Consider the following 12,626-nt stretch of genomic DNA (forward strand, 5'->3'; position numbering starts at 1 on the left):
TTCCATTCCGTTTTAAACTTGAGACATAGCATACCTATTTTGTTCATTCTGCCTGTCCTCCCATTTGCATATAATGGTTGTGCAGATTTCTCTACTGGCCTAGTGTAGCTCAACCTATCATTTTTCAGGTGTGATCTCGGAGCAATAGCATGGAGTGAAGTGTATGCATTCTAGTGCATATTTTCGGAAGAAGTGGTAAATGAGACTCATGGACATTTTGGCAAAACATATTTTGGGAATGTAATAGAACCTTAATTCTATTTCTTTTAATGATGTAATCTGTTCAAACTCTTAGAGTTGGATATGTAATTTAATGACTAGGATATGGTGGACTCTTTTGGAGTAATATGTAATAAAAAAAATGTGAGGAGTTTTATTTATGAAAAGCTATATTTATTTATGTTGAAAATCGAGGGCGTGATAGGAATTAGTGTCATGGTGTAGGAGGGAAGGAGTTGATTGTCTAGTTGATTAAATTATATGACAATGGATGATACTTCCGAGTTTAGTTATATTGTGTTTCGCGTTGAGCAAGTATGGGGTTGGAATTTTCTAGTTTGGGTTGTAGAGACCCGTATTTAATTTCAACAAACATAATATTTATAACTGCTTAAGTGGAGAAATTTAATGTGGATAAGTGTTTTGGGGTTAATGTGCTATGGCTTGTTAAAGTGTTTTGGGGTTAATGTGCCAAGGCTTGTTAGTGTGGGACTTGATGTAATTACTAAGTGTGTGAGGTGTTATTTTGACTTGTCTATATATATATATATATATATAAGTAGAGTCCGAATCCTTTGAGGGATCCCGCACGGGCTTACCGTGCGGGACTCCCCTTTCCCGATCGAATTGCGACGATCTGAGCCGCTCAATGTGTTCAGAACGTGATTTTAAGGGTGCTCACGAGAAATCAGCAAAAAAAATGATCGGGAAGGGCTTGATCCGAGCAGTTTTTTACTGAACCGTGCGGGATCCCTCATTGGAAATATAGTCTATATAAGTATACCAGGAGAGAGAGAGAGAGAGAGAGAGAGAGAGAGAGGGTTTTTATTTTCATTTTTCTCCTCCTCCCCAACGCCTCTCTCTGCCTCTCCCACGCCTCACTCTCCTCCAAACTTCTCTCTTCAATTTCATCGCCTTAGAATGAGATTTTGGAAAAATCCCAAGTACTAAAGTTGTTCTACGCAACGAGAGCTTCCTATCCATCCAAGAAAATTCATGATTGAAGCACTTCAAAGTTTCCTCCATGTTCGGGCATGCTTCTAACCTTCGAGGTAGGGATCTCATGCCTTCTTTACATGCTTAAGTGTTAGTTTGATGTACAAGAATCAAGTTTGATCATCTATTTTGAGTCTTGAATAAATCTAGTGTATGCTGAAAATTTCATGGGTTCTGGTAATCTGTCTTTTGGGGGCTCTTCTGCTAGGAATCAATTTTTGGTGTCTTCATAACTGTTAAAGTACGTTTCAATACGAAGATTTTGGTACCAAGATCATGCAAAACCGATAATCACACAAGTAGTTACGGATTTTTGAATATCGGCTGTCACTTGGGTGTACGAACCTGTGCGTGGCTGTCTTCTTTTAACTTTCTGGACATGATGAACATTTTTGGTGGCTTTGGGTCTTTTACAGGAGCTGAATATTTAAGGTAAGAAGAGATTGGCGTTGGAATCAAGTAATTTGGTTAAGTATACAATTTTTGGTGAATTTCTAAAGCAGGGTTGGTTGACTGGTGCGAAAATGGTTGCGAATCTGTTTTTCTCTGGATGGTTGGGTTAATTTCCTCTCGTTCCTAAACCTGGGATTTTTACTGAGTGTAGGGCTTGTAGTGGTGCAACTTTTGGCGTTGGTTTTAATATTTTTGGGTTTAAGATGAAAGAGTTATGATTTTTCAATCAATTTTACTTATTCCCGCGTAGAATTTGACAACACCGGCGGACTTTGGTAAAATGGTCATAACTCCTAGCTCAGGACACAAAATGACACACCGTTTGTTTTGTTAGAAACTAGACACATAGAGCTTTCCAACAATACATCCCATGCATCATGGGTAGGTCCGAGCGATAACAGTTTTGCATCCAAAGTTGACCCAAATTCTGCCTTTGCACCAGTTTTCACTGTTATGTTGAGCTATAATCGCAAGGCTGTAATAAGGTTACCCAAACTCCGTTTTTGGTGTATGACCTGTGGATTGAAGAAAAAGAAGTGTACTTTTCAATGGTTTAAGTGTCGTCCTTGAATTCACGTTGTTTAATTGGATTTAGTCTAATGTAAATGATTAACTTCGTCAATTTGACATGTGGGGATACGATGGATTGATCTAGATGGCTAGGTGTTGGATTAAAGAGAACTTGTAGTGTACAAGGGATATGCATTGTTGGTGTATTGACATTGATGTTGTTTGATACTTAGAGAAAAATAATTAGTTTTTCCTCTTTATGTGCTGTATCCATGGGTTGGTTTAGTATGCTTGTTTTGGTATGTGGGTATTGCCCTCTTAATGGTTTTAGTATATTAGACCCTGTTATAAAGTCGTATCAGCAAGTTTACATAATGAGCGATTATTATTGAGGGAATAGACTCGGGATATGACCCTATGCTCGAGAGAAATAGACCGAGGTGACCCAAGAGATTATTATTGAGGGAATAGACTCGGGGTGACCCTATGCTCGAGGGAAATAGACCTGAGGTGACCAAGTGATTATTATTGAAGGGAAAAGACCTGGGTGAGACCGCGGTGACCCCAAGGGTGATGTTGAGAAAAACAATGGGAATTCCTCGATTAAAAAGAATAGAAAGGAAAAGGGTTTTTAACGAGAAATCTTATGGTATTCTTGAGCAAATCAACGGACTCCGGTATTTCCAACTTGAATCAGCAGAGCTTGACCTGTATTAGTCTGGTGTTCATCCACACTAATATGTCAATACATGTTTTCTTTTATTTCTCCCTTTAGACCTCCAAATCATTGTGGCTTGTTCTCCTGATATGTGATAGGCAACTTGTTCTGTGTGAGTGTATATTTGGTACGTTGTGGTGTGATGCATTGTGAGAGTCACATATAGGGTATTTGCACGTTAGACTTAAAAAGGAAATCTCAAGGTGAAGGGTTTTTGGCTTGAAGTTAACTTGAGATTTGGAATTTGATTTGGGGTTTACGGGTGAGTTTCCTTATTGTCAAGGTGCGGTATTGTTCGATGTGTCATTGTTACTTCACATTCTAACTCTACATGCGTAGTGTGTATATTTTTGGTGAGAGGTTGACTAGTTATTTGAGAAAAGAAAAATGATGCTTTTCATTAAAGAACTCAGATTAGTCTTTAGTTCATTGAAAAAAAATGAAAAAGTAAGGGTTGATTCGACAGTAATGGTAAACTGAGGTTTCAAGTACCAGAGTGTGTAACGCCCCGAATTTTGGGAACGTTAAATAAACAATTTCACTGAAAACTTAAATAGAGTCTGACTCATTATTACATCATAACTCCCACACACACAAGTTCATTAATTACACAAGGGAGGGAAAACTAAGGTTCCTAACTATAGCTCCACCTGCTCCTCCATCCTTGCCAACTCTTCGGCTCCAAAAGTCTCCAAGGTGCACAGCACACCTTTCATCATCTACAAAGTCTGACACATTATACCAGCGTCGCCACCAGTATAATATGTCAAGGTCACCAAAGGTAACACTATGAGCTACAAGAGCTCAGCAGAATAATTCTATACCCACTAACCCATAACTTATACATAGCAGGTCATAGATATAGTACACAAACTAATGATTGTCACACAACTCATGCATATTCAATATAACAATGACACTGACACATCCACATTCCCTAATGTAACGTTGGTGTCGGTGATATATGTGTTTCTCCTACGCGACTCATTGTAGACCGTGTCACCATTTTTCATATACCAAATCAACATTTCCAAAATCGATTTTACACACCCAACCTCGGTTCTCCCACTCCGAGTTCCCGAGTATCCTCACAATGGTTCCGCGGCTCTGGGTTCACATTGGCACACAAAAACATGGAATTTGGCATTGGCTCCTCTCCACGGATAACCAATCCACAATTCAAAACCCTTGGTTCCGCCGTTCCGGTTACCTGAGTATCCCACAATGATTCCGCCAGTCTGGGTTCCCATTTGGGTTTTCGAAAATCATTAAAACAATTGCGTTGGCTCCTCTTCGCGGATAACAAAACCACAATTCATCCCTCGGTTCCGCTGCTCAGGGTTCCTAAGTATACCACAATGGTTCCGCCGCTCTGGGTTTCCATTGGGTTTTCGAAAAACACACGCACACCACACAATGGGCAAGTCTGGCCACATTGCGGTTTCAAAACCACACCTTGTCTTGAACACACCCTAGGTGTCATGTTTCTACTTTCTCAATTTATGTATCTCGTTACATGCATGGACTCCGCGGTAAGACTTTTCACGTACGTACACATAAATCATTCATTGTAATCTTGAAACTAAACTAGCAAGATCATCCAACTCTATATTACTTATCATGCTCATATTATCACGTAGTCATGCTCAAACATTTAGCACACAATATAAAGCATAGTGTCACATGGACGGACACCTTTAGAGTGGAAAATGTAGACACCCTATTCTAGACTGTCCAGATTAGTTTACTTATGGTCTTTGATTCCCCAATGATGAATACGGTCAAGAACATCCCGAAATTGTTGGTGTGTTTGAGCTTTGAACATCCCAAACCTCTTTCAAACCCCATTTCGAACCTCATTCAAACCCTTTCAAACCCTTCAAACCAGAACCAAATGGCCTCAGCAAAACCCAAACTAGCTTACACCAGTACTGAGCTGACGTACGCCAGTGAACTGTCACGTGTCAGTCATCGACCGTTGACCCAGTTATTACTGGCGCACGCCGGTTTGAACATGGCGCACGCCAGTAAGCCCAGTCAAATCAACTTTATTCAGCCACATGGGCGAGACTTTTGTGCCACTCTGACGTGGGCTACAGTCCCCCTGATGATTACACTCGGCAGGGACGTTCCCCCTCTCTCCTACACCCTCCATCAAGCCAAGTCCCATGCATTTAATGCATGGGAGGCTCTTTCATCTAACCAACCAGCCCCAAACCAGCTAGTTACCAACCCCCACTCCTCTATATATACACCCCTTTCTCACTCTTGCAAAGGGGTTCAAAAAAAAAGGGGCTAGACTCAAGAAGCTCTCAAGCTTTCTCCCTCTCTTCTTCTTGCTCTCTTCTCACACTAGTTGAAAGAGCAAGCAAACACCTCTCTCACACACCATTACACAGCCATTCTTTCATCTCCCATCCGTCAACACTCAAGTTCAAAGCTCAAATCCATCATCAAAACTCAATCCAAAGAGATATACCACCTTTTTGCTTACGTTCTGTTCTGACCCCTGAGGGGGGCTAGCAGGGTCAAGGCTGGTAATCAATACTAGTCCTGGCCCTAAAGCTGGCCTGATTTCAAAGATCGTAAGGAGTGAACAATGGCGCACGCCAGTAATATCGAGCCGTACGCCAGTCCTGGCGGTATGCACACTATTGGCGTGGGGATCATTGATCATCCATTTCTTGCTTATATTTTCTTTCATCACCTTATAGCATGTTAATAACCAGTTTTACAGCTTTCTGTATCCTAGAACTGTTTAGCTATAGCATTCAATATTTGCTTTCATCTGCTTTAGAAGGCCTCTGGGATCCTTCTGGTCGTGTTCCAGAGGGCCCGGAAGATGCAAAGCCAAACATTGGACAAATGATGTTACTGGCGTACGTGGTCTCATGACGGGCATACGGTAGTGATGTCACGATCCAGTGGCTGGCCCTTGTATGTCGCCTTGATCTTGGCCTCTTGCTATTTCCCCACTCTGTTTATGGGGTTTCCTGTCTATATTCATGGCTTCAAGCCATTTCATCTGTCTGTAATCTGTATATATGTTGCTATTAAACTGTGTGGTTTGTCCTGGGTGTGCACTGATCCATTTCAGAGCCCAGAGGTTTGAGAGATAGGAGCTGTGGGTTTAGACCTACCGGCGCACGCCAGTCTTGTAGTGGAGTACGCAGGTCATCTCCGTATGCAGTGGCCTGGCCAGTGCATACAGTTTTTTCTCCTGCGTGCATCACGCTGGATCAGTGCGTTCCAGTTTGTTTAAAACACCCACAGGTCCTTGTTCTCAATCTATATTCGTTGTTTCAATCAATCATCCATAACATTTTGTCACATAACTGCAACTTGTTACAGTTTTAATCCCTATTAACTGCTCCCCTGCCCTAACTGGCTAAAAATGATTAATGAGAGAAAAATGCAAAAGTTTTTTTTACGAAATGCCTGAGTAGAGACCGATCTCCGGATTGGGCGAGAGGGGTGCCATAAAACCCTTCCCCTCTTATAACCTGGCTCCCGAACCTCAGATATCGAAGGTGACGACAGACCAGTCTACAAGCCTTTTTCAAAATCAAACAAACGTGGCAAACGTTTTCGAGTTCGGTTCCTTGGGTGTTTTCACTGCTAAAACCTGAGTGGCGACTCTGAATCGAAGCGTTTCGTCGCACTTTTCCAAAGAGGGCCGCACCCGATCGCCAAAAATAACAAAAAATCAAAGATTTTTGGGGCGCGTGCCCACAGAAAATCACTTATGCTTTATCACACAACCACAAGTAATCACGTATACATGCTCATAACCATCCTAAGATCAAAATACGAATACTTTGCCATCAAGTTTATATTTCGAAAATCTATTCTTTCTTTCTTTTAGGGAAGTTCAAAACAACATATGTTTTTTCGGAAAATAAAGTCGGGATATTCAACATATTTCCCTTCCTTTTTAAAACTTTATTAAACACTTTTCAAATTCTCATGCATTTCAAACATTCAAACAATATACACACTTCTATTTATACTTAGTGTAAATGAGTAGAGGTATTCTACATGATCATACAAATTTTCTATATTTAGGATTAATGAGTATGGGAAAATCTACTTTCATTTCAAACATACGATTTTACTTTTATACTTTGGGATAGTGGACAAGGGACTCTACCGTTCTTCTTGGCGGTAGAGCGGCTACGGAAAAAGTAAGTTGGCGATTGAACGGAGTGACTATACATAGTCCGTTTCTGGTCCTACCCGTAGCCACTGCAGATTTTTGTAAAAACTCTTGTTCTCATATTCCAATGTCGTGGTTTGTTTCCATGAGTAGTGGTATGTATCTTTATGAGTTTAAGGATGTTCATTTACATTTAACAAGAAGTATGATGATAGCTTGATGTATATGATTGCCAAATGCTGAACCGAGAACTCAAAACTCTTTATGTGAGAAATATGATTGAAATGGAACACACGAACACCGAATGCAAGTTGTGAACTTTGTGACTTGGTGAGGTAATAAGAATTGATGACATGAGTAATGAAACGGTTTAAGAAAACTTCAACGGGCTCGTCAATTGTCATGGTGACTGGCAGGGGATGAACGGGGTCCAAAATACCCGAATTGAATGGGTCCACCTATTGGTGCAATGACCGGTAGGAGGTCCGCCTATTGGTGCAATGACCGGCAGGGAATGAACGGATCCACCTATTGGTGCAATGACCGGCAGGGGATGAACGGGGTCCCAAATACTCGGAATGTGCACTTGGAACAAAAGACTCATTAACTATGAAGCACGGGACACCTTGAATGTGACGGAGAACTAGTTGATTGTTTCATTTTAAGTTTGTCATTTCGTAAGCTCGTTGATTCGTTGAATTTTTGATCTCTTATCCATATATCTTCCTATTGGTGCATGATCATCTCATTGACATATAGCATGAGTATAGAATTCTCTACTGGGCTCGTGTTTGCTCAACCCTATTATTATTTTCAGGTACACCACAAGGGCATTGACATGATGTGCATGGAGTGCATGGTTGATCATTCTTTTGAAAACTAACATGGGAAATTACTTTAGCATCTTTTTGTAAAAAAATAAAACCCCTTTTGAGATGTAATTGTAATTTCAATTATCATTTTCATTTTGACTATGGATGGCTATAAACTCTTAACTCCTTCCTTTACTATAAGTATTATGTTACTTTGGGCCATCGAGCCGAGGATGGAACCATTGAATTTAACTTGCAAATTTTGGGAAAGAAGTATCTTTTGGAGTATAGTAGTGTGTATTTGAGAGATTTTGTTTAGTAGAAGTCATTATTAATTATGTTGAAAATCGAGGGCATGACAACTTGGTATCAGAGCTTAGGTTTAGAATACGTCGAGACCATGGGGTGACTTAGTTTCATGGGTTCAAAAAGAAAAAAGGCATTGCATCTTTTTACATGACATGTGTGTGCTTGTGTGTGATTGACATTCATGGAATTATGTGGCATTGCATTTGTAACGCCCCGAATTTTGGGTACGTTAAATAAAACATTTTATTGAAATAAAAGCTGAGTCCGGCTCTTTTATTACATCAAAAACATAAAAGGAGTACTTTTATTACAAACGGAAGGAAACTAAGGCTCCTAACTACAGCTCCGCTTGTTCTTCCATCACAGCTAGCTCCTCTGCTCCGAAGGCTTCCAAGGTGTAAAGTTCACCCTGTTCGTATATGAAGTCTGACATATTATACCGGTGTCGCCACCAATATAATAGGCCAGGGTCACCAAAAAGGCAACACCGTGAGCCATAACGCTCAATAGAACTATCCAAACCCTCTAACCCTTAACTTATGGATGAAAGATCATAACAACAATTCTACTTTAGATCATGCATATAGTTCAAACAAGTATTCAAATCCACAATCCTTACTTGACTAACGTTGTGTTCATTACTTAGACTCATCGTAGACCATGTTTTTACTTCACTTTCTGTGGGCACGCTACCCGGAAATTTTGCTTGATGAAAATGGGGTGCGGCCCTTTTTGTTGGAATAGCGCGGCAAAACGCCTCGATTCAGAGTCGCCACTCGGGTTTTAGCAGTAAAAACACCCAAGGAACCGAACTCGAAAACGTTTGCCACGTTTGTTTGATTTTTTTGAAAAGGCTTGTAGACTGGACCGTCATCACCTTCGATAACTGAGGTTCGGGAGCCAGGTTATGATAGGGGAAGGGTTTTATGGCACCCCTCTCGCCCAATCCGGAGATCGGTCTCTACTCGGGCATTTTGTAAAGGCGCTTGCATTTTTCTCTCATTTGATCGTTTTTTAGCCAGTTAGGGCGGGGGAACAGATAATGGGGATTAAAGCACTGTAACAAGTTGCAGTTTATATGGCAAAATGTTTTATGGATGACTTGATTGCAATGCTAAATATAGATTGAGAACAAGCACTGAGCAAACTGGACAAATTGCAGTACGCTGCCCCGCAGGGGCATGAGCAAGTTCTACCAGCATGCACTGGTCGAGCCACTGCATGTTGGTTAGACTTGCGCACGCCACAGCAAAACTGGCGTACTCCACTTATCTGGTTGCATAGTCTTTGTTTGCAACCCTCTGGGCTCTGGAAAAGGACCAGCGCACACCCAGGACAAACCATGCAGTTTAAACAAGCAGGATGTATATATTTACAGACGGATGAAATGGCTTGAAGCCAACAAAAAAAAGGAAAAAGACAGAAAACCCCCTAAACAGAGTGGGGACAGGAAGGAGGCCAAGACTAAGCTAAGATGCAAGGGCCAGCCACTGGATCCTAGTTTTAACTGCCGTACGCCAGTCATGGACTGCCGTACGCACGTTTGACCCTAATCCAGTGCTTGGCCTTTGCATCATCTGGGCTCTGGAACATGACCAGAAGGATCCCAAAGGCCCTCTAAACAGATAAAGAATAAGCAATAACCTTTATCTAAACAGTTCTAGACATACAGAAAATAGTAAACTGGTTATTTTAGCATGCAAGGGTGGTTGACAGAAAGATAAAACAAAAGGAATGACGATCCATGATCCCCACGCCAGTTGTGCTCGTACTGCCATGACTGGCGTACGGCATGTAGAAACTGGCGTGCGCCAAGTATCGTCGCATACGATTGTTGTGTTTTTACCAGTTCAAGGCCAGGACTAGTATTGTTTACCAGCCTGTGCCTTGCTGGTTCCCCTCAGGGGCCGAAAACAGAAAGGAATGCAAAGGTGGTATACCTTTTGGGTGTTGAAGTTTGAAGGTGGTTTAGAGCCTAAAGGTTGAAGATGGATGTTGTATGGTGACTGGATATCAGTGGAGGTATATGGAAGTGGGCTTCTTTCCTTTCTCATTCAATGGAAGAAGAAGAAAAAGCAAGAAGAGAGGAAAGGGGAGCTTTTGCTTCTTGATGATGCTAACCCCTTGCAAATGAATGCAAGGGGGGTATTTATAAGGGAGAGAGACTGAGATCAGTCTGGTGCTAAGGCCTGTTTGGCTGGCTTGGGTCAAGAAAAGAGCCTTCCCATGCATTAAATGCATGGGACTAGTTGATGGGGGGTGTAGGAGAGAGGGGGAGTGGGCCTGGCCGATATAATCATCAGGGACGCTGTAGCCGACGTTAGGGTGGCACAAAAGTCCCGCCCAAGTGGCTGAATAAAGTTGATTTGACTGGGTTTGACTGGCGTGCGCCACTATTAACTGGCGTGCGCCAGTAAAAGCTGGGCCACTGGTCGATGACTGACACGTGGCAGATGACTGGCGTACGCCTCCAGGACATTGGCGTGTGCCAGTTTGGTTTTGCTGAGGTTGTTTGGCTCTGGTTTGAAAGGTTTGATATGGGTTTGAAAGAGGCTTGGGACACTCAAAGTTCAAACACACCTTCGTCCTTAGACTATCTTCGACCATTAATCATCATTGGGGTAAACAAAAGATCGACAAATAACGTTTTCTGGACAGTCCAGAATGGGGTGTCTACACTTTCCTTTTTACCCAAAAACTCCTTTTTAACTCACCCAACCTCGGTTCCGCCGCGCCGGTTTCCCGAGTATCCTCACAATGGTTCCGCCGCGCCGGGTTCCCATTGGCACACAACCGCATTGGCTCCGTACCACGGATAACCAAGCACACACCCAACCTCGGTTCCGCCGCGCTGGTTTCCCGAGTATCCTCACAATGGTTCCGCCACGCCGGGTTCCCATTGGCATACACACACATAACTCACATAATGCACGTAAAACCGGTCATTATGTAGTTTCCAAAATATTTCCTCCCTCGGATACACATTTTTATCTTTGTTAACACACCCTAGGTGCCATGTCTCTACTATCTTGTTTCTCGTGTCACGTTTATCATGCATAGACTCCGTGGTGTAGGACTTTCCACATAAACAAGCATTTATAAATTTTCAAAATGAATACAACAATATTATCCAACTCTTGATCACATAACATGCTTGAATAATAACAACATCATGCATCTCATACATTCTTAAACAAAGATAACCTTATCCACATAATCTTAATGATCAAAGTTACTTTCAAATGAACTTATTTTAGGGTTATGATACAAAACTACGTTATACTTAGGAATAGGGATAAGGAATTTCTACCGGAATGGAAGTTAAGGAAATCCTACCGTGCTTCTTGGCGGTAGCAGTCGGCTAAGAAGATTTGGTCGTCGGTTTTGGATTTCGGCGGCGTAACAGCGTCGGTTTGCTTCGAAAGGAAGAGAGTTGATCTTTTCTCTTCCTAGAAACAACTTTCTAACTAACTAAGCTACTTTAAAAGATCTAACGGTGGTTTTGGGAGGTGGTTTGGTGGTTTCTCTCAAGAACACTCAAGAACACAAGAAAACTAGAACTTTGAAAGCAAGAACTTTTGGAATTTCTAGAGAGAAGTGAGAGCAATGGTTGAAGGTGTGAGTTTAAGCTTGGAATGAGCTTCTATTTATAGGCCAAGGCTCTCCCTCTCTTCCTCTTGGTCGGCCCCTCTCTCTCTCTCTCTAAGTCTCACTTTATTTCACATGTCAAGGTTGATTGAAAGGTTGGAAGCTAACTTTGGTAGGCTTGCATGGCTAGGTTAGTCCTTGGATGGGATTCTTGGAAGATATGTTGCAATGGAGGAGACATTGGTACAAGATTCATGGCTTAAACAATTGAAAGTGGTACAAAGGAGGACAATGGAGTTAAGATTTGGCTAGGAAAAGAAACCACCAAAGTTTGGAAGTACTTTGGAAGACTAATGTCAAAGTACACATCAAATCTTTCTTCTTCTTCCTTCTTCTTTCCTTCTCTCTCTCTCCCTCTCCCTCTTTCTCTCTCTCGGCCTCTCTCCTCTCTCTCCCTCACGGCTCTCTCTCTCTCTCTCTCTCTCTCTCTCTCTCTCTCTCTCTCTCTCTCTCTCTCTCTCATGTACTAGCTATATACATATGTATATATATGTACTACAATGCAAGAATACAAATAAACAATAGGTACTTTTGTACAAAAGGGCAATTTAGTCTTTAAGGGTCAAGATTCACCCTTTAAACCAATACAAAAAGTACCGTACTTTAATTAATATAATAATGTACTTTTGTACTCTCGGGAATCTTAACAAAACATTAGTTTAATGGGTTAAGTACTTTGTTTGAAAGGTGAGCCTATTACCCAATGGATAATAAAATCCCTAACGGTTATTATCCAAAGGATAATAAGGTACGGGTACTTTAAATACTAAACTAAGTTTTTGGAAAAGACTACATGTCCTTTTTG

The 12,626-nt window shown here is 41.5% G+C and overlaps 1 long non-coding RNA gene across 1 annotated transcript in view; it reads left to right on the forward strand.

Annotated features, from left to right (window-relative positions):
• Positions 1 to 1,089: 1,089 nt before the first annotated feature.
• Positions 1,090 to 12,626, forward strand: part of LOC131308135 (uncharacterized) — a 31,513-nt gene continuing 19,976 nt past the window's right edge. The window contains exon 1 of the long non-coding RNA XR_009194328.1: positions 1,090 to 1,271. This is a non-coding gene — a long non-coding RNA (uncharacterized LOC131308135). The remainder of the gene's footprint in view (positions 1,272 to 12,626) is intronic.

This window comes from Rhododendron vialii, chromosome 11a, assembly GCF_030253575.1.
Source record: "Rhododendron vialii isolate Sample 1 chromosome 11a, ASM3025357v1".
Classification (NCBI taxonomy): domain Eukaryota; kingdom Viridiplantae; phylum Streptophyta; class Magnoliopsida; order Ericales; family Ericaceae; genus Rhododendron; species Rhododendron vialii.